General features: G+C 36.6%; 1 protein-coding gene across 4 annotated transcripts in view; it reads right to left on the bottom strand.

Annotated features, from left to right (window-relative positions):
* The window catches only part of LOC108709778 (protocadherin-9), a 1,169,460-nt gene that overhangs the window by 376,898 nt on the left and 768,948 nt on the right, over nucleotides 1-23,614 (bottom strand). The window lies entirely within an intron of this gene.

The following is a 23,614-nucleotide window of genomic DNA, read 5'->3' as shown; positions in this document are numbered from 1 at the left end:
CCACATCATAATGTACAAAATAAATTACTCGAGACTTTTTCACTACTTAAAGGTGATAGCTTTACAGAACCAAAAATAGTTCACTTTGGCACTAATCACATGTCATATAATAACAGTGGATGGTCAACAAAAGCGTTTTCTATTAATGATGTTTCATATTCATAGAGGCATGCCCTAAAGAACACTATTGGGCTCATACTAGTACAAGCACAGTATGCAAAGTGCAATTTTTGGTGCAGTGTGGCATGTTTTTTACCCACTTATGCAATACTCTGCCCCCTACAATTCCAGCCATAACTTCAGCCACATGGTGGTGTGGAGGCGCAAGTAGCAGCTTTGGACACAAGTACCATTACATCATTATTAGCGATGGGCAAATTTTTTTGCCTTGTTCTGTCCCGGAAATGATGCCCATAGTCTTGTATGGCGTTGTGCGTCAAAAAAAAAATGAGACGCGTCAACAACAAAAAATTTGTCTCGTGTCAAAAAAATTTTGATGCACATAAACTTTGATGACGACATTTCATGCAATGACTGCAATCATCTTGTGACAACATCTGCAGTTTAGATTAATTAGAGTCCTAAAAGTATCCAGGCCACCTTTCTAAAATCATCATCACTCAACACTCGGTTTAGAGTAAACCCTAACGATGTCAGCACAGTAAGCTGGGCCATTTTATGAGTCAGTAGCAACATACACATCACAATGTAAAATACCATGCAATGGCCAGAATTGATTAAAGATCTGTGCCATTGGAAAGATAGAAATCGGTTCTGTGAAGTAATTGTACCCCTTATTTGGCAGTTACATATGAGTCTGGGTTTGGTGGATGCTGAGAACTGCTAGCAGCCAATTCAAAAGGCCAACTTTAAAGTTTAATGATGAGGATTGGTTGATTTTTTTATGGTTTGGGCTATGGTCCTTGGTTCCAGTAAAATCAAAACTTAATGCTGCAGCTTTTGATTATATTCATGAAATGTCTACTTCCTACTTTGCGTTTTGCTCTGCTGGAGAAATTATTTGAGCATCAGAGAGAGACAGTTTCTATCTCCTGCCTGTGGATATTTTGGCTACTGTGTGTTTCCCCAGGGTAAGGACAGGTCTTGCTTGTGTACCTGCCATGTGGGAGAGGCTACTTCTTTCAAAGGGAAAGGTACCTTGAGTCAGGTAGCACTACCCGGGGACATAAGAGCTCTTGGGGAAGAGACCCAGTGTGGGATTGTGGCATAGAAACACTGTTACCAACAGTTTATAGTGCACACATGTTCCCCAGAGTAAAAGCTATATTGTGTGACTTGCATTTACAGTTACTAAATACAGTTTACATAAACGTTATACTTGTTGTATTGCAAACTGTGTGTTTTATTTTTCCTAGTGGAAAATCTCTGAGTTGTGCTCCTCGGTTTTCCCTAGGTGGAGGCACTGCACTTTAAATCCCAATACTTTTCATATGCAAAAGGGACTCAGGGCCCTGGATTGCCAAGGGTTAATTGCTATTTAAAGAGACAGTAACCAAATTAGGGTTATAGTAACAAAGTCTAATTAGATCTCAAATCAAAACATTTTGTAGACAAATTGTTTAGGCAATATAAGAAATGTACATCATATTGGCAGGGATATACAACATTTTGGGTGTAATAATTAAAGTTTGAGTTTCTGTGGTCGAGTTTTTTAGTAAAAAAAAACTTGAACTTTTAAGGAAACAAAAACATTTATTATTATCTATTATGTCTAAAAGCAGCAAAAAAAATCCAAACCTGAAAAACTCATGTAAAAGTCCCTTTAACCATTTGAAGATTTGTTTTGGGGTATTTGACGCTGGTATTTCACTCAAAAATTCGAGTTTGTCAGGCCACAATTCAGAAGTCGCATGATTGCAGTGTCCATTCGAAAAAGTCACATGATTCAAATTGTTGCATTATTTTGTCACAATTATTTTTTTGAAAATAATTATTTGTAAATTAAGGGGTTTGGGAGGTTTTTTTTTAAAATAAAGTGAGAAAAAGTTGATTTTTATTAAATAACAGTTTAAACTATAACATTGCACCATAGTTTTTCTATTATACAGTAGAGCATCAGGATAAAGGGTATATTTTCTCAAACAAAGGAGTGTCTCTGGTTTCATAAGTAATCCCAATTGATCCATAGGAGACTCTGTGTGGTTAGCTACAAAAAATTTTAGGGTTACCTTGCACATAACCCACATATAGATTGGGTAACAGGGGAGATTCTCCAATGGGGTTCTAAATGAAAGGGTTCTTGCCTTCCTCCAGTGGTGGCAGTCTCATCCCTTGAGGGGTTACCTGTAGCTTATGCAAGCTTTTCTGATGTGTTCTCTAAGAAGGCCGCAGAGATCTTACCCCCACATAGACAGTATGACTGTCCAATCGACCTTATTCCTGAGTCTACTCCCCCTCGTGGTCGAACTTACCCTATCTCCTTGCCTGAAGCCCAGGCAATGAAAGAATATATCCAGGAAAACCTAGAAAGAGGTTTTATCAGACCCTCTAGTTCCCCTGCTGGGGCAGGTTTCTTTTTTGTTGGGAAAAAAGATGGTAGTCTTCGTCCCTGTATAGACTACAGAGGTCTAAACAAGATCACCATAAAAAAACGTTATCCCCTTCCTCTGATTTCTGAACTTTTTGATCAGGTTAAAAATGCCAAAATTTATTCCAAGCTTGATCTTAGAGGTGCTTATAACCTCATCCGTATCATGGAAGGGGATGAGTGGAAAACGGCTTTTAACACCAGGGACGGCCACTATGAATACCTGGTAATGTCATTTGGTCTTTGTAACACCCCAGTAGTGTTCCAAGAGTTTGTCAATGACATCTTCCAGGACCTGCTGGGGTTATTCGTAATGGTCTATCTAGATGCTATTCTGATCTTTTCTTCTAATCTGTGTGATCACCATAGACACATTCAGGAAGTGTTACTCAGGCTAAGGGAAAACAACCTTTATGCTAAACTTGAAAAATGCATTTTTGAGGTTTCGCCTGTCCAATTTTTGGGGTTTAATATTTCTGGTAAGGGTCTGGAAATGGATCATGGGAAGGTTAAAGCGGTACTAGACTGGGCACAGCCTCTTTCTTTACGGGCGACCCAAAGGTTCCTAGGGTTCGCTAATTACTACTGCCAATTTATTAAAAACTTCTCTCTTATTGTAGCCCCTATCACAGATTTAATAAAGAAAGGTGCAGAGTATGTGGACTCCCGATATGATCCAAGCCTTTGAAACCCTTAAAAAAGAATTTGTGTCTGCCCCCATTCTTTGTCATCCTGACTAGAGATGCCGGCGAACTTGTTCGTGCGAACATCGGGTGTTCGCGCTCGCCGGAAGTTCGCGAACGTCGCGCGACGTTCGCCATTTTGGGTTCGCCATTGTTGGCGCTTTTTTTTGCCCTCTCACCCCAGACCAGCAGGTACATGGCAGCCAATCAGGAAGCTCTCCCCTGGACCACTCCCCTTCCCTATAAAAACCGAAGCCCTGCAGCGTTTTTTCACTCTGCCTGTGTGTGCTGAAGAGATAGTGTAGGGAGAGAGCTGCTGCCTGTTAGTGATTTCAGGGACAGTTGAAAGTTTGCTGGCTAGTAATCGTTTTGATACTGCTCTGTTATTGGAGGGACAGAAGTCTGCAGGGGTTTGAGGGACATTTAAGCTTAGGTAGCTTTGCTGGCTAGTAATCTACCTTCTACTGCAGTGCTCTGTATGTAGCTGCTGTGGGCAGCTGTCCTGCTTCTGATCTCATCTGCTGACTGCTGCAATAACAGTAGTCCTTGTAAGGACTGCTTTTATTTATTTTTTTGTTGTTTTACTACTACTACTACTACTACTATAAGAGCCCAGTGCTATTAGTCTAGCAGTGTTGGGGAGTGGGACTGGTGTGCTAATCTGCTGCTCCTAGTAGTTCAGCAGCACCAACTTTAATTTTTTTTTTTAATATTCATTTTTTTTTATTTTACTTTTTTTTATTTTACTACCGCTGTAGTAGTGTATAAGTTGACCTTTTAGGCATTATTTGCCCTGTAGGCATTATTTGCACACTGTTTTCTTCAACCCGCCATCTAGCTGTGTGACCTTGTTCACATTCTGTCTAAATATCCATAATATTACCGTCTCCAGAAAAAACACCGGAGTGACTTTTTTCAAGCAGCCATAATATATTTTACGTAATCCGTATCCACCGCTGTAGTAGTGTATACGTTGACCTTGTAGGCATTATTTGCACAGTGTTTTCTTCAACCCGCCATCTAGCTGTGTGAGCTTGTTCACATTTTGTCTAAATATTGATAATATTATCGTCTCTAGAAAAACCACTTGAGTTACTTTTTTTCAAGCAGCATTCATATATTTTACGTAATCCGTATCCACCGCTGTAGTAGTGTATACGTTGACCTTGTAGGCATTATTTGCACAGTGTTTTCTTCAACCCGCCATCTAGCTGTGTGAGCTTGTTCACATTTTGTCTAAATATTGATAATATTATTGTCTCTAGAAAAACCACTTGAGTTACTTTTTTTCAAGCAGCATTCATATATTTTACGTAATCCGTATCCACCGCTGTAGTAGTGTATACGTTGACCTTGTAGGCATTATTTGCACACTGTTTTCTTCAACCCGCCATCTAGCTGTGTGACCTTGTTCACATTCTGTCTAAATATCCATAATATTACCGTCTCCAGAAAAAACACCGGAGTGACTTTTTTCAAGCAGCCATAATATATTTTACGTAATCCGTATCCACCGCTGTAGTAGTGTATACGTTGACCTTGTAGGCATTATTTGCACAGTGTTTTCTTCAACCCGCCATCTAGCTGTGTGAGCTTGTTCACATTTTGTCTAAATATTGATAATATTATCGTCTCTAGAAAAACCACTTGAGTTACTTTTTTTCAAGCAGCATTCATATATTTTACGTAATCCGTATCCACCGCTGTAGTAGTGTATACGTTGACCTTGTAGGCATTATTTGCACACTGTTTTCTTCAACCCGCCATCTAGCTGTGTGACCTTGTTCACATTCTGTCTAAATATCCATAATATTACCGTCTCCAGAAAAAACACCGGAGTGACTTTTTTCAAGCAGCCATAATATATTTTACGTAATCCGTATCCACCGCTGTAGTAGTGTATACGTTGACCTTGTAGGCATTGTTTGCCCAGTTTTTTTGGCCGCAGCCACTGAAGCACAGAGGCCAGAAAAATATGCCATATAAATGCTGAAAATAGTCATTTTTTGCCATACGTTGACTCAAAGTATATGGCAAAAAATGACTATTTTCAGCATTTATATGGCATATTTTTTCTGGCAACTGTGCTTCAGTGGCTGCGTCCAAAAAAACTGGGCAAACAATGCCTACAAGGTCAACGTATGGCAGTTGTTTAAAGAGAACAGTAGATTACTAGCCAGCAAAGCTACCTAAGCTAAAATGTCCCTCAAATCCCTGCAGACTTCTGTCCCTCCAATACAGAGCAGTATCAAGCAGATTACTAGCCAGCAAACTTACTATCATCTGTCCCTGAAATCACTAACAGCTCTCCCCCTACACTATCTCTTCCAAGCACACACAGGCAGATTTTTCAGATACATTTTTGCCCTTGATCCCCCTCTGGCATGCCACTGTCCAGGTCGTTGCACCCATTAAACAACTTTAAAATCATTTTTCTGGCCAGAAATTTTTTTTTTAGATGTTAAAGTTCGCCTTCCCATTGAAGTCTATGGGGTTCGCGAACCGTTCGCGAACCGCTCGCATTTTTGCGCAAGTTCGCGAATATGTTCGCGAACTTTTTTTCCGACGTTCGCTACATCCCTAATCCTGACACCTCACTTCCATTCATTGTGGAGGTCGATGCCTCTGAAGTTGGGGCTGGGGCAGTCCTTTCTCAAAGGCATCCAACAACCAACAAAGTACATCCCTGTGCTTTTTTCTTTAAAAAATTTTCGCCTGCTGAGGCTAATTATGACATTGGGAATAGAGAATTGTTGGCTGTTAAATGGGCCTTTGAGGAATGGCGTCATCTGTTGGAGGGGGCTAAGCATGTGCTAACGATCTTTACCGACCACAAAAATTTGCTATATATTGAATCTGCTAGACGACTGAATCCTAGGCAGGCTAGATGGGCTTTGTTTTTCACCCGATTTAATTTTTCTCTTACTTTCAGGCCTGGTAATAAAAATACAAAGGCAGATGCACTCTCTAGGAGTTTCGAGTCCAATTCATCTGAAACTAGTGAGTCCATTCCCATTATTCCCGGTGAGTTAATTGTGGCTGCTCTGGGATTTGACCTTGCCACACTCTTATCCTCTGTTCAGTCAACTGCTCCTGTAGAAACTCCCTCGGGTAGATTATTTGTTCCAGAAGATTTAAGGGAACAGGTTTTGGGTGAAGCCCATAATTCCAAAATGGCATCGCTAAAACTGTGTCCCTTTTGTCTCGAAATTTTTGGTGGCCTTGTCGATCTTCCTTCCTCTCAGGGAAAAACTGTTATTTGGGTGGTGGTGGATAGGTTTAGCAAAATGAGCCACTTCATTTCCCTCCCACACCTCCCTTCTGCCAAAACCTTAGCTGAATTATTAATTTCTAACATTTTTAAGCTGCATGGGTTTCCGGTCCATATTGTTTCTGACAGAGGGGTACAATTTGTTTCAAAGTTTTGGCTAGCATTCTGCTCTTTGGTTGGTATTGGATTATCATTTTCTACCACATATCACCCTCAAACAAATGGTCAAACCGAAAGGGTTAATCAATCCCTTGAGCAATTTCTAAGGTGTTATGTGTCTGACAACCAGTCCTCATGGGCTGAACTATTACCTGGGTCAGCGTTGCTTACAATAATGCAACTCATTCTTCTACTGGTGAATCTCCATTCTTTATTGTTAATGGTTTACATCCCAAAGCAATTTCTTTTTCTGGTTCTTTGTCCCCTGTACTCTCTGTCAACTCTTCTGTCAAACAGTTTGCAAAAATTTGGTCTGGGGTGCATGACTCTCTTTCTGCAGCTACAACTGCTCAGAAAAAAGCAGCTGATAAGTCTCGCAGAGAGACCAAAATATCAGGTAGGAGACTCTTTGTGATTATCTACAAAAAACATTAAGTTGAAAGTCCCTTCTCTCAAGTTGGGTCCCAGGTTTATCGGTCCATATCCCATCATTGAAATAATCAACTATTCGTCCGTTCATCTCAAACTACCTGACAATTTCAAAATCTCTAACTCTTTTCATGTTTCCCTTTTAAAACCAGCTCTCACAAGTCTGTCAACAGTCTGTTCCTCCCCCAGTATTGGTTGATGGTCAGTCTGAGTTAGAAGTACATTGGCGCATTCGCACTGGCGTGATGACATCAGCACGCAATGGCACGAAATTTGAATATATTTAAAGGGCTATTATGCAGATTCTCAATGCCCATTATAGTTTGTTCCTGGTGCCATTAGCTTTTGCTATTCTGAATCTGAGCTTGATTCTGACTATCTTTTGTGACCCCTGCCTGTTCCTGACAATTCTGACCTCTTTATCCTGATCCATTTCCTGAATCTTGACTACCTCTTCTGCTAAATGCTTCTGATTGATCTCCCGGTTTTGACCCTTGCCTGCCTGACCTCGCTTTTGAACTTTGCTAACAGTCGTACCCCTCTGCTTATCCAGAACCTCTCGTTTAAGTCCTGTAGCTGAGGGCTCCTCCCGAGGCCAAAGGTGGCCACATTACAGGTGAAGCACGAGCCGAGACCAGGGTGCTTGGCATTTGTTCTGGTGTTGGGTGCCGACCGTGACAAGTACATTACAATTTGGGGGCAAGACCATATGCAATGGAGGGCATCTGCTTCTAATTGTTGGCACCGGGGGCAAAATAAATATCTATAAATCTTACCTAAATAGATTGTAGTATGATAAAAGTGGTGTACAATTTTTATCTCTTGTGGAGATCAATAAATAGTAGATTTAGTAGTAGTTTTATATTGCAAATTTAGCTGACAAACCACTTATGAGCATGCATCTTTTATAGCTCTTGGAAATTGAATTGAAAAGATTGATTTGTCAGATCATCATTGTAGTATAGGGCACTCTTAAAAATACAGGTATATGCACCTCAACTGATCAGGAATTATTTAAGCTATCTACTGCATGGTTGTATTAATGCCATTGGAGTATACATCAGGTATTTGAACTGATTAAACATAATTCATTTTGAATATTAGGTTATTCAAATCAACCATTTAACATATATGGATATGGTAGGTTTACTGTCTTTACAAAAATACTGATCATCATAGCTGGTAGAGAATAATGTAGTCAAGAATGTATTTATACCAATGATTGTATCATGGCTTCACAGGTGTCCTACAGTGCCCTTAAATATTATTTTTAGAAAACATAATTCTTTGCTTTTATCTTTTGTTTGGAACCAGGACAGCCCTAAGCTTGCCTTGTCATCTGTTCAAAGACCAATTACTAAAGGGACTTGGGACTAGCTGATTTCTTCTGTTATTATTTAGCATTACAATTACTGCACTGAACTTTCTGCTTAAAAGATAAATCAACTCAGTGCTTTAGACATACAGAAGGTGCATGTGTAAGGAAAATGTGTAAGCTCAGATTTAAGATAAGATCTGATCTTTTATTCTTCTGTCAAAATCTACTGACTACATAAAATTCTTAAATTGCTACTTTGTTGGGAAGAAATGAAGGAACCTGAAGATGCCTCACTCCTCTACTTATATACAATATATATGTATATGTGTATATATATATATATATATATATATATATATATATATATATATATATATATATAGTCCAAATACTGGTGCACTCAAAACAATCGTTAATGCCTAGGTGCTGGTTATAACAGAACATGTATACAGCAACAAAAAACCGCACACACAGGCCTTTTCAAAGGTGCAAAATCCAAAAATGATGTTTATTCCAACGTTTCGGCTATTCACTTAAGCCTGATGACGGCTTAAGTGAATAGCCGAAACGTTGGAATAAACATCATTTTTGGATTTTGCACCTTTGAAAAGGCCTGTGTGTGCGGTTTTTTGTTGCTGTATATATATATATATATATATATATATATATATACATATATATATATATACATATATATATATATATACTGTATATATATTTACATATATATATATATATATATATATATATATATATATATATATATAAAAGTATATATATATATATATATATATATATATATATATATATATATATAAAGCTCAGGATTACAAGAGGCTATCACTGTTATTTATCTGTAATAATGAAACAGTACCTTGTATTTTATGGTTACTATGCTGTATGAATCCATTTCAGGTTCCTGTGTGCATTGTTTCCTACGATTTCAAATTATCATGTATCCTTCATTTGGGCATGTAAGTCAACAAAACGTTTAAGGGACCATCCACTCATCTGGAAGGAGGATGTAAACAACTACATGTTGTTGACAAAACATGTTTGTATCTATCCCACACCAATTTGTCTGACCAGGTAGATTTCAGAATTCTGGAAAATCATTTTCATTTTTTACAAATCTCTAAAAATGTGTTTTTTTATTTCTCTTAAAGTCTAAAATTTTGAAATGTGTTAAATGTAAAAACCACAAAAATCTCTAATACAAAAATTCACCAAGTAAGTGTCATTCAGTGGCTACAAAAGCAAATAAAAGTACTGCCTTTAATAAAAAAATGGCATTAACTTAAGGAATTAAAATATTAATTTTGCCTCTTTATACCTGGTAAAACCTCACCTTGAGTATGCAGTGCAGTTTTGGGCTCCAGTCCTTAAGAAGGATGCTAATGAGCTGGAGAGAGTGCAGAGACGTGCAACTTAACTGGTTACAGGGATGGAAGACTGTTAAGTTTGTGGTTGTTTCCTCTGGAACAATAACACTTGTGATGGGACATGTAAGTATGTACAGATGAAGCCACTTGGATTTGTGAGTTAAATGCGTCATGACTCAGAGTTAATTGAAGAAACTGTGTTATCTAAAGTTATCTTAACTCATTTAATGCATTTAACCTTTTCATTAGCATACCAAAGCACCATTGTTCACAATGGTGAATGCTTTAATTAGATGGGATGTTGTGTCACAGTTTTCTGTGTTAAATGAGATAAATGGGATATCTGTGTTTAGTTATTCTGTGTCAAACAGACAAACCAAAGTGGCTGCATCTGTATGTATATTTTTATTTGTAAAGCGCTCCTTGAGGGCAAAGCACTGTACAACAAAACAATAAATTAGTAGTAACAAACAAGGGGTCATTGGAATAAAAAGTAACAATAAGTGCATTATTAGAATACAATTCACAAAAGTATAAAATATAATTACAATGCAGATTAAGTGCTCAGTGTCAAGGAAACAAAAGGCTAGAGGACCCTACCCCATAGGGCTTACAGTCTAAATGATTACTCTTTACAAGTACATTAGAAGGCATTATAGACAGTAGGGAATATTTTATCTTATAAAAAGGATTAACACAACAGAGACCACCCCTTTAGTGTAAAGGAACAGAACCTTCATTTGAAGCAGCATAAGTGGTTCTAAAAAATGCGGGCAGTGAGGTTGTGAAATACCCTGCTGTGGGATGTTGTAATGGCAAACTCTGTTAATACTTTTAAAAACAGCTGGGATGATTTCTTGGACAAGCATAATAGCATAAACCATTGTGATACTAAAATCAATTAGTATAGATATTCCTATATACTGTAATTTATGTGAATGCATGTGCGCTGGGGTTCATTTGGAGGGGCTAAAATTGATGGACTTTTTTCAACCAAACTTATCTATGTGTAGAGTAGCTATTGCTATATACAGTACTTCTTCTATCTTTTTTTTCCCATCCATTTTTGCTTCAGGGTTCCAAAATAGAGATGGCTTAAGTAAGGGCTTAAAGTCATGAAGATGCATACAATTTTTCCATAGAACAAGACAGTATCTTCATGAATTGGTCAATGCATTGGACAAAAAAAGCTTCTCTCTCTACAAGAAAATAAAACATTATTTCAAACTTTATTAAGCAACAGATATATAGGGCTACCCAAACATTAGATGGAACTGGGCTCAATTGCTACATTCTAGATATTCTGAAGGTGCAGGGACATACAGACTTTTGATCTGGAAATGCAATTCACCACAGACTTTATGGTTTAACTTAATATGCTCCCTACATCAGATACTTTGCTTTTTAGTGTGTGTCCTGGGAACTGTATAACATTTACTAAGTTTACCACCTCAGAAGACTTGCTTCTTTTCTGCTTGAACGTATATATTGCCTGTGATGGGTGTCATCAAAAATACCTTTTAGTAATTGCTGGACAAAAATAGTTAATGAAACAAATCAATTAATGAACTGACAAAGAGGAGCTATAATAGTACTGTACAATCTGGTCTACATGGAAAATACTTATTATATACAGAAAAATACTTTTTTCATTTTACAGTATTCATTTTGTATGTATATAAGGATTTTCTCATTCTGCTTCTTATTGATAATTTAAATTTTGTAATGAAATATAAAAAGCTTACTGTACATATTAATCCTCCTCCCACCAAAAGAGTGGGAGAACATTTTCAATTCCATGAGGATCATAGTATTGCCCTGATTGCTTTGTAATTGTATTGGCCTACTCTACCATACTATCAATACATTGCTGGATTGTAGAAAAATCTACAATTTCCAACCACAAAAAAGTTTTTTGTCCTGATTTACAGGACAAAAAAATGAAACTCAGACTAAGATTTTTCTTCCGTAATGCATGTTTCCCTATAATTGTATTTACATAGTACAAGCAAAGTTGGCATTTAATCTAGACCTGCCTAAACATAACAAAATGCAGTTTTTCATTTGTTGTTTATGACCATCCACTTAATTACCAATGTTTGGTGCATATGCTTTTGTAGGGAAACAGAAAGCTTTGTTAAAATAAATTGAAAACTGTTTCTGAGGTTCATATGTAAAGCTTTTAACATGTCAACATCTGACATTTTGTAATAGCAGTTACTCTGTCTGCTGTTTATTAATGTACTCCGATGAATATAATAAGCACCCTTTTGCAGCCCTTCCTCTCAAACACAGCATCTAGTAAACTGCTAAGATGTTAGCTTTAGGGCAAATCAGTGGTTCAAGCATTTCTGCTTTGATGTGCATGTTCTGTATTATTGACCCAAAAAAAAATCAGGTCTAATAATTTGACTTTAATGGTTTTCTTGCTCACTAAAATGTTTTTAATTTAATTGGATTTGCTAGCCTATTGCTGAACTACATTGAAAAGTGCAGATCATTGATGCTAATAGTTTCCTTCTAATTACTGCATAATGAACAAAGGTCGGATAGAGCAATTTAAAAGGCCGGGTTTTAAACATGTAACCCTCTTTAGAAATTCTACATATTAAAAAGGTCTGAGAATTCGGCTGCAACAATAGCACAATATTCCATGTCAGAAATTATTTTGATATGACGAGGTAACTTGAAATTATAAGAGGGGAACAAATGCTGTTTTAAAAGCTTTTTTCTATGTATAACTCAAGCGACTTACAGTATAACTATTAACTAACCTACTCTGCAATCCTCTCTAGGCAATAATTCATAACCTCCTTGGTAGCGAATATTTTTCCACAGCATGAGCAAAAAAAAAAAAAAAACAATCTTTTTATATTGTCATGTAACGGAGGATCCAGCTGTGCAAATGCTTTCTGTAGCTCTGACTTTTATATTCAATACCAGCAGCTATGTTTCAGCTCATTCTTGCTATGTATAGAGCAAGTACTTAAACTTAAATATTTTAAACATATTACAATTGTTGAAGTACAATTTCAACTGTTAAAGTACAGTATAAGAACTAATTGGTTAAAAAATAGTTTCTGTGTGCTAGACTTTCATTTCTGTAAACTAACCGGATGTGTAAATAATCTGGGAGTCAGTTTTCAAGTTGCATGTAAAACTGAGGACTTCCTACAAGGTGTTTCAAATTCATGGGAACCTTGACCTTTATGGGAATTCAGTATCCTCCTTCGTGTTCACTAAGGAAAATCTGCTAGTAATGAATTTAGTGTATTTATATCACCAACCTCATCACACATTTCTTCTTACAATGCCATTTATGAAAAAAAAAAGCCTGAGCACCAATACTCTATAAACTGCTCCTGATTTTTAATATTTTGTTCTACTAAGGAGCCTATTTATTATGCTATGTAAAAATAAAGTAACCTGAAAAAACAGTTTAAAAAGCTGTGTAAAAAAAATTAAAAACTTATCAAGGTGTCTGATATTTTACACTATGCAAACACCAGTTTTTCTGCCATTATTTTACACTATTTCAGACTTTTGTAAGTATTTCCGGTGGATTTTGTTCAAAGAAAGTGTGCGTAAAAAAATTACGCCACTTTTAAGGCCTATCTATTTACACATCAATGTCTGATGAATTATTCTGCAGTTTTTGACACTTGAATTAAGTTTTTTAAATTTTAATAGAGTTTTTTTTTTTTAGGGCTAGGAGATTGGAAGAGGAGCCCACCAGGTTTTTTCCCAGTGTCCCGCTGGACCAGTCCGACCCTGCATGTATTCATATCAGTTCTTATATAGTATTAAATCATTCGAATCAAACAATTCGAACGATTTTTGTGTACAATCAAAGGATTTTTATTCGATGTATAAAGACTTACTACTGAGTGTGTTACTCATGAATAAAGCTAATTAAATATTACTTTTTGGTTAAAATGTTTATAGTATGCATGCTTTTAAGAAAAACATTAGGATTTACATCACAATTCAGACACTAAACATTTTTTTTTTTGCAGAAACTAATTTTGCAGAATGATTTGACAAGCTTTTTTTTCTTCATTTATTTTAAATACAATAAAAATAAATGTATGTTGGTAAATTATCTGCTCTATGATTTATGAAATTACTGGGCAACACTAGGGGGCAGATTTATCATGGGCCGAATTTCAAAGTAGTAAAAACTTCGAAATTCAGCCATCGAATAGAATCCTCCGACATTCAAATTCGAAGTTGGAGTTTATACATTGTACGATCATATTCCGATCGTACTTCGATCATACTTCGAATCGAACGATTCGAACTAACTTATCGTACGATCGTACTATTTTCCAAAAAAATCCTTTGACTTTAAAAAACTTAGCAAAACACACAGGAGGTCCCCCATAGGCTCCCCCATTGCAACAGCAATTCGGCAGGTTTAAGTTGGCGAAGTATTGAAGTCAAAGTTTTTTTAAAGAGTACTTTGATTATCGAATGGTCGAATGGTCGAATAGTCGAACGATTTTTACTTCAAATCGAAGTCAAAGTAAATTCGAAGTCGTAGTATCCTATTAGATGGTCGAAATATCCAAAAAATTACTTCAAATTTAGAATTTTTTTACTTCAAAAATTCCCTTGAATTCACTTCGACCCTTGATAAATCTGCCCCCAGTTGTATGAAGAAAAAAAAAAAACACTTGATTCCAAACGGGAAGTACTGATATTTGTAAAATGATATTCAAGGGAATTGATCCATTTCAAATTAACCACGAAGGCTAATATATTTTTTTATTATGTCACACTGATACAACTTCCTACTTTTTGACCTTTTGCTATCTAATCTATCTACACAGTAATTAATTCAGAATGCTTCTGCCAGATTCACTTCCATCAACTAATTCATTCCTGCTGCCAGACTTTTACTTGTATTTCTTTGACTAACTCACCATGGCTAATTCAAGGTCAGTCACTAGTGATGGGCGAATTTGCGCCGTTTCGCTTCGCTGAAAAATTTGCGAATTTCGCCCGAAATTCGCGAAACGGCGAAAAATTTGCGAAACTGCGCCGGCGTCTCGTTTTCGATGCCGGCGCCCGTTTTTGACGCCGGCGCCCGTTTTTGACGCCGGCGTCCGGTTTTTTTCGAAAAAAAAATTTTGACGCCGGCGAATTTTTTCCGCGAAATTTCGCGGGCGTTTCGCGAATTTATTCGCTGGCGGCGAATCGCGCAAATTCGCGGTGAATTTGCGCCTGGCGAATAAATTCGCCCATCACTATCAGTCACCATAAACATTCCCCTATCTATTTCTATTCTTACGTTTTTATTCATTATAGGTACCTTTCTTCCTCCTTATATGTGCTCTAAACCTCCACATATTGCTTTTGTCTACCTAGACATTCACCAGATTCTATAAAATATAGCTATTATATAACAAATCGAGGGTTAATTAACCCTCGATATTCGACTGCCGAATTAAAATCCTTCAACTTTGAATATTGAAGTCGAAGGATTTTGCACAATTTGATCGAAGGAATATAATCGTTCGATCGAACGATTAAATCCTTTGAATCAAACGATTTTAATCCATCGATTGAAGGACTATCCTTCGATCAGAAAAACCCTGGAAAGCCTATGGGGACCTTCCCCATAGGCTAACATTGGCCTCGGTAGCTTTTAGGTGGCAAACTAGGGGGTCGAAGAAATGTTTAAAGAGACAGTACTTTGATTATGGAATGGTCGAATATTCGAACGATTTTTAGTTTGAATCGTTCAAATCAAAGTCGAAGGTCGTAGTAGCCTATTCGATTGTTGAAGTACCCAAAAAAACATTCGAAATTCGAACTATTTTTCCTCTATTCCTTCACTCGAACTTAGTGAATGGGCCCTTTAAGTCTGCTAATGTATCCTTAACAGGGTTACTGTAACCAGTAGACCTTACAATATAAGTAGGTTAATGAGGAGACATAAGGCATAGACTTGCTGACAGAATGCTTTCATTAACACTGATATTTTGACAACTGAAATATGCAAATTCCTTTAAGTGTCTATGTTCAGTTAAGTAACACCATTACAATACATCATTTTGTAAAAGAAGGCAAATTAGACTAATGCTCACTCAGAAGTCCCACTAGAATATGAGATTTTACTTGCCAGAGTACATTTTCAGTTTTAAAATGTACTGTAAAGTCTTTAGATTATTTGTGTTTTAGTGACACTGTCACATGGAACAAAGTATGCAGCAAGTCAACAAAGCATCAAACTACAGGCCTGAAGCACTGTCAGAGATTTTGTCTCCCTATGACAGTTTCAGTAATTCACCATGTGTGTACACTGCATAAAAGAACTTTCTATTAAATCCAACTCCTAATAAAGGAACACTGCTATCATATCATTTTGAGTTTAATTAAACACAGGTTTTAGCAATCGCTGGATAGTAGATCTTCTTACATAAAGTGATTTAATTAAGCTAAATATGTTTTTCCACTGTTTACTTATGCCTGTTAAAGGTAAGGCCAAGAGTGCAACTATCGTAATGTAGTTAATTGATACAGGAAAGTCACCCACCTTGATCTGCACAGCTACTTAATAAGAAACTAATTGTCTCCTACACAGGATCATTTTTAAGAAAATTGTAATCTTCCATGACACTCTCCAGACCAGGTCTAACATCTAGATCATTTCTTTTTCTTGGGTCAGTGTTATGCTTTGAGACTAATTATTCAAGACCCCTATAATGACCTATATTTCATCCCTGCTATTAAATGCAGTAGGAACAGATCTGCCGAGAGTCTCCAGTGAGCCCTTTTGACACATTGCTTTCAGTGAGAATAAATGGAGCAAAGCTTTTTAGTCAGCAAATCAGTTCCTCAAAATTGCTGTCTTAAAATTACTGCCTACTCTGGAAGATGATGAAAAAAAAATGTAGCTTTTAGCATCAAAGTCTTGTATCTTCACCTTGCACACGGTTCTACAACAAGACTTTTTCTTTTCGACTGCCCCCACCCATGTCAGGGACATGGATGTACTGAAAGATACATTTGCTTTTGTATAGTATATTTTGGATATGGTTACACCAACTTTGGTAACAAGATTGTGCCCTTAATATTAATAAAGTGGTATCACGTATCTGTTTTATTTATCTTCACTACATTTGTTTGCATTTGTTATTATTTCAACACTAATATTTTGCTTAAATGCTGCTGTTCATGAACCTGTGCCGGAAAATCAATAGCAGAAGCTGTAAAAGTACCTGTTTGGTTTGGATTTCTCTCTACCTTACCAATTAATTTCCACTGACAGCTTCCACAAAATCTCCTGAAATAGCAAAGAGCGATGAACAACAGGAAAAAAAAACCCTCTTTACTTTCTTGGAGACAAAATTCAGAGACAAATAAGGGAGGATAGGCACATATAGCGAAGGGCACATTAATAGATAAATGCTTATTTAGTCAGTATGTATTTTCTAAAAGAAATTCAATCCTCAAAGTAGCATATTGTACAGTTATTTGCTGCTTAGTGCGCGGTGTAGAACATGAAAGAACCAATAAGCATGTCTGAAGGATTGCTGTCTTTTGACACAGAGGGAATTCAGCATTATATGTTGCCACACAATTAATATAAAGTACAAGGTGAAACACTCACAGACAATAAAATATAATGTCAGGGATGTTACAAAAACAATGTTTTGAGGCATTAGCAACAAAACACCAACTAGTCTTCCCTTTGGGATATATGTGGAATAAGGGGTCATTTTCCCACCTCAGCGAGGTCCTTAGTAACACTACATTCATAGCTCTACACTTTTAACCAGTGCCTTGGGCTCTGAAAATAAGTTACTTCCACAATGCAGGGACATAAAATAAATTAGAACAACAACAGTTTAAAATGTATACACATAGTAAAAAAGTGCTGTGCCACAACATACACAAAGATTTAACTTCTGTGAAGGGTCCTCCATAGTGATTGGTGAATTTGCTAATTTCCTGCGAAATTCGCGAAACGACAAAAAATGTCCGAAACTCAAAAATTTAGTTTTTTGATGCTCGCGTCAATTTTGATGCCAGCGTTTAAGTCAATGAGTGTCCAAATAGTGTTGATGTGCAGCAATTTTGATGTGAGCGGCTTTTCAGAATATTTCAGAATATTTCCAAAATATTTTGACAAAGAACACGAAATTTGATTTCCAAACTTTATCATACCCCAGCTCTTTCAGAACTCGAATTCGACTATTCGCCACCTAAAACCTGTCGAATTGTCAAATTTTCGGAGAAAATACTTGAATCAAGATTTTAAAATTTGAATTGGATTTCATTAGAATTTGATTTGAGTTTTCAGGTTGATTGCATTCACCAGTTTAAAAATTTGATTTTTTTTTTTTTTTTTTAAAGAAATTTTGATTAGTCAAATTTCAAATTCATGGGATTTAGGGGAGTTGATTAAATATACTGTACATTTTCTTTTATTATGCATAAAAATCAGTGATGGGACAATGTGACCTGTTACACTTTGCAGAAAATTTGCGAAATGTCAAAAAATCTGCTAAATGCAGTGAAGTCTATGGGCAGTCATTTTTTTTGACACTCATACATTTGGAGTCTACAGGCGTGTTTTTCATGGTGAAACCTGTCAAATAAATTCGCTCACCACAAATAAAAATAGGGATTTGGGTGGACAACCCCTTTAATATACTCTACAAGTTACATAATAACATTTAAAAAACTTTGAAAAGCTAATGACCCTCCAAATAAAAGCCTTTCACAACCACAACTGTCAGCCAATGGGGACACAACAGATACATGGCATAACATGAATTTGCTATAATTCACACACACAGGGGCATATTTATCAAGGGTCAAATTTCGAATTGAAAAAACTCCAAAATTCGAATTCAAAAAGACCAACCGAAATTAAGTCAAAGTTTTTTTTTGATCGAAAAGGTCAGTTTTTGATCGAATAGGTCCGTATTAGGCCGAATTCAAATCGTACGAATCTAATGAATAGCGCATTCAATCAAATTTGATTTGAAGTTTTTCCCAAAAAAAATCTTGATTTTTCAAAGTCCACCAATTGACTGCAAATAGGTTCTAGGAGGTCCCCCATAGACTAAAACAGCAATTTTGCAGGTTTTAGATGGCGAATGGTCGAAGTCAAATTTTTAAAGATACAGTAAATTCCGATATTTGAATTTTTGAATTTTTTTCAAATTCAAATCGAATTTGGACTATTCCCTAGTCAAAGCACACAAAAATAGCTTGAAATTCAAATTTTTTTCATTCAAAAATGTACCTCTTCCTTTGATAAATCTGCCCCTTAGCGTTGGACTGGCCCACTGGGACACCAGGCAAACACCCGGTGGGGTCAGAGGCATATTTAACATATAGACACTCAAGGACCTGTGTCTTGAGCAACAGCTTTGAGGGGGGGGCTTGGTTGGCTATATGGGGAAAAAAAACTTTCCAAAAAAAATCCCACTTCCCCCGCTGCAAGATACATTCCTATTGCAGAATAGCAGAATTGGGGGGTAGGGGATCCCTTTAGCAGTAAGCAACAAAAGTGACTTCATGTGCTTGCTCGTTGCTTCATGGCATCACACCTGTTGACTTCACACAAAGGGAGATTCAAAGGCAGACACACAAGCTAATACCTTGACAATGCAATTTCCATCAAGCTGAGTTAATAAGTATAAATAAAGGAAAAGAAAAGACAACACTTTTTTTCACTGTAGAATACATTCCCTCTTCTGCATTTTTCCAGCTTTCAACTGGGGGTCATTGGACCCCAGGAACAGGGGTCCTCGGAGGTGGTCAGATGCTGCACCCATCACTCCACCCATGTTAGCCACATCGCTAGTGCAGAGAGTGTTGTCGAGATGTATATACAGATACACATAAATAGTGATGGGAAAATTAGACTGCTATGCTTTACTAAAAAATTGGCAAAACCATGGAAATATTTGTAAAATGGTGAAATGCTGCCAAATGCAATTCCATTTTGTGTTTTGCACGGGAATGCATATTCCAGTGCAAAAAAACTAAATGCGGGCTAGACAAAAATTTTTTAATGATGTTTGTGTTTTTCCAACATGAAAAAACCTCCAAAACAGTACGACAAAGGACAAGTATTTTTTCTTCTTCATTTTTTCAGCAAAAAAAAGTTTTTCCCCCTTGTCATATAAAATACATGGAGAAATTCAAACAAAAGTTCATGAACATTTTTACTAGGCAAAAAAGTTTGCTCAAACACAATATACAAAAATGTCCTCTGTACTCAAATCAAAAAGGGATAAATTCCCCTAACAATGTATGTGCTTTGGGGACTTGCTTGATGGATATGGAATAAACATATCTCACGTCCTTTGTACTTAATCAAGTGAAAATAAATTCTCACTATCTATCTACAATGCCCTTTAATACATTTGGATCAATTATGTTCCCCATTCAAGCATCTATTCCCCAGGTACTTGAATGCCCAAACTCAACTGTGAAAGTTTATCCTTATACAGGTATAGAATATATTATCAAGAATGCTTGGGACCAGGGTCTTTCCAAAATTTGGATTTCAATACCTTAAGTCTACTAAAACTCTTTTAAACAGAAAAATATTTTTTAAAAATTAAAATTTTTTGCTCAAAAGGAACTCTATGTGGCAAATTTACTAAAGTGTGAATTGGCTAACGCTGTCATTTTCGCACTTCGCAAATTTACTAACAGTGACCCTGGCAAAAATCTTCTAGCGATGTAGATAGCCTAGCGCAACTTCGCACCCTAACGCTGGCGAAGTTGCACTCTGGTGAAGGGGGCGAAACTACGCGAATTTACTAAATTGTTTTTTTTCTAAATGTTATCTCCTTCGCCAGAGTTTACTTTGCCAGGTCAGATAAGGCGAAGTTCAATAGAGTAGATAGGAGATGGGAAAAAAATGTTGAAAAAGTACCAAAAATTTTGAAACAATGGCTGAAAAAAAGCGAACATTTTTTTTAGGGTGCCCAATAGTGATGGGCGAATTTATTCGCCAGGTGCAAATTCGCGGCGAATTTGCGCGATTCGCCGCCAGCGAATAAATTCTCGAAATGCACGGGTGCCGGCGTCAAAAACGAGACGCCGGCGCCGTTTCGCGAATTTTTTGCAGTTTCACGAATTTCGCGCAAAATTCTCGAATTTTTCAGCGAAGCAAAACGGCGCAAATTCGCCCATCACTAGTGCCCACCTTCCCCCCTACATTTGATAACATATGGCACCCTAAACTATACTGTGGGCACATGTGTAGGGCATTTGATCACCCCCATATACTTTTATTCACTCTTCCTGGGCTTGTGTAGTGAAAGGTATGCACTGCAGCAGACACGTCCATTCAAATTTAAATTTGGCGCCGTATGCAAAATAGCCTTCTCTAGAGTAACTTCGAACTGCTAATCGTAACATCGCTAGCCAAACTTCACAAAAAATCAGTAACTTGTGCGGAACTTCAGATCTTCATAAATATGTGATGTACTGCCGAATGTACGCCTGGCGAAGGGCGGCGAAGTTCGACGAAGTGCGGCGAAATGCGGCAAGCGGATTTTCGGAGGTAAAAAAATTTCCCCCGATAAGAGATAGCTTTCCCATGATCTGGAATTTTCTGGATATCAGGTTTTTGAAAAGGGATTTTATAGTTTAAATCCTCTTAATATTGATGGGTGAATTTATTCACCAGGCATGGACTTGTCAAAATCAAAACAATTTCCTAATTTTTCGACGCAGACAAACGGGACAGATTCGCCCATCACTACCTCTTAATGAACAAATAAAAATCTGTTCTTAAATCCTTATCCTATATAGGAAGATAAAATTATCTAATAATAATGTATATTAGGGGCTTATTTATTAGTAAAACCACACATTTTTCGAATGAAATGGATTCTTTGGAAAAAAAAAATCACAATTTGATTCTTAGTTAATCAGTACCTTAGTATTAGTCAAGAAATTCCTGCATTTCTACACAATCTGTATTTAAATACTACTACATGAGTTTCATATGTATATATTATTTTATATATTATACATGAAGTGTATTCTTCCACAAGTCTAAATACTGTATGTCGGTACACCCACATGAAATGAGCTTAGTTAGATCCGAATTATTATACGTGAAGATAGCAGCTGACACCTTTCATTTTTAAGTAAGGAATGTCACAAATGAAGATTCAGACTTTTTGTTTTAAAGCATCATACTCCAGACTTGTTTTTGAACATTAGGTTGTCTCACATCAAAAGGCTACTGTACCTACAGCACTACAACCATAAACTGAAATGTGGGGTGTGATTTGTGTCTGAGTGATATAATAAGAAAATCTGACTGGATCCACAAGTCTGGTGGACAGAACAAGAAGATAAACAAATCCAATATGCTATTACTAGAAGAGTGTTAACTACAGAACATGTAATGCATGATAATGTCCGTTCTCAGCAGTCTCCACATTCAACATGCAAGATCACTAGCTATCGGCCTAAATAGAAGTAGCTCCAATTCTTGAACAGCACTCCAAAAATCACTTTTTCATATGGTTAAAATGATTTTATTCATCAAGCTTGCACACACCATCAAAGCAATGTTTCAGGTCTACTCTGATCATTTGTTAAGTTAGTAGTAGGATTATTTCACGTTTAGGTTAACTTTTACTTTTGATTTGTTATAAACTATTTGCCACCCTCTTCTGTTTCTTCATAACTTTGAATGAGGGTCACTGACCTCGGCTGCCAAAAAACTATTACTTTGTGAAGCTATAATTGTATTGGTTCTGATAATTTTCATTACTTATATGCCCCCTCCTATTCATATTATAGTCTCTATAACTTGAATCAAGTTTTTCAAATTCAAATAAGATTATCAAATTCATTTTAAGATATCAAATAAGATTATAGTTTTCAGGTTGATTGTTTGAATTTTGAATTTATGGGAGTTTTAAAAAACTCACATGAATTCGAAATTCGATTTTTTGATAAATGTGCCTCTGAGTCATGCATTTTCAGAGGCAGAACTTTGGTGCATCATACAGATCACACACGCTGCTAAAAAGTGTTAAAACTGTCAATTCCCCAATGAAAAAAAAAAGGAAAAGCAATAAAAATAAAGGTTTTTGCTTATATAGTGGAAATGCACACCTAAGGCTAAATTTTAACACATTTAAATACAATGGAAGTGCTACTGATCCGGCCAGTCAATCAATGCACATTCCCTGATGCCCTGTCTGAGTAATTCAATAAATATGCAAGTTCATGTATTTTAAAAAACAGGTCTAATTCACTGAGGTATTTGCTTTAATACAGGTTGACCTCTACAAATGGTGCCAGGTTGATATGAAAGCTGCACTCTGCACAGAAACAAGGGACCCCTGGAATTTACACCTGCCGCGAGTGTTGCACCTATCTCGTATAAACACAGTCTCCAATACTGTAAGGATCACTGCTTCAGGATTGCCACCATTTGAACCTACACTTACAAGGGTAAACAAAAAAACATACCGGATTTTGCACCTTGCATTTTGTGCTTGCTAAACAGCTTCAATATATATATATATATATATATATATATATATATATATATATATATATATATATATATATATATATATATATATATATATATATATATATATATATATATACACACACAGCTTTTTGCTGCCCCTCGTAACTTGGTAACTGGCCACTCCATGCTGCCTGAGGCAAGGTTCTGACTTTGCATCATGACAGGAGCCGCCCTGTATATACAGTACAGGACATATTTATATAGACTTTCAGCACACAGTCTCTTAGGAGAGGTTTCACTGTTCCTCTCTCCAGTTACTATGTGCAACAACAAAAACTACA

The sequence above is a fragment of the Xenopus laevis genome, chromosome 2S, assembly GCF_017654675.1.
Source record: "Xenopus laevis strain J_2021 chromosome 2S, Xenopus_laevis_v10.1, whole genome shotgun sequence".
Taxonomy (NCBI): domain Eukaryota; kingdom Metazoa; phylum Chordata; class Amphibia; order Anura; family Pipidae; genus Xenopus; species Xenopus laevis.
Note: the sequence above shows the minus strand (reverse complement) of the source record. Positions and strands in the feature narration are given on the sequence as shown.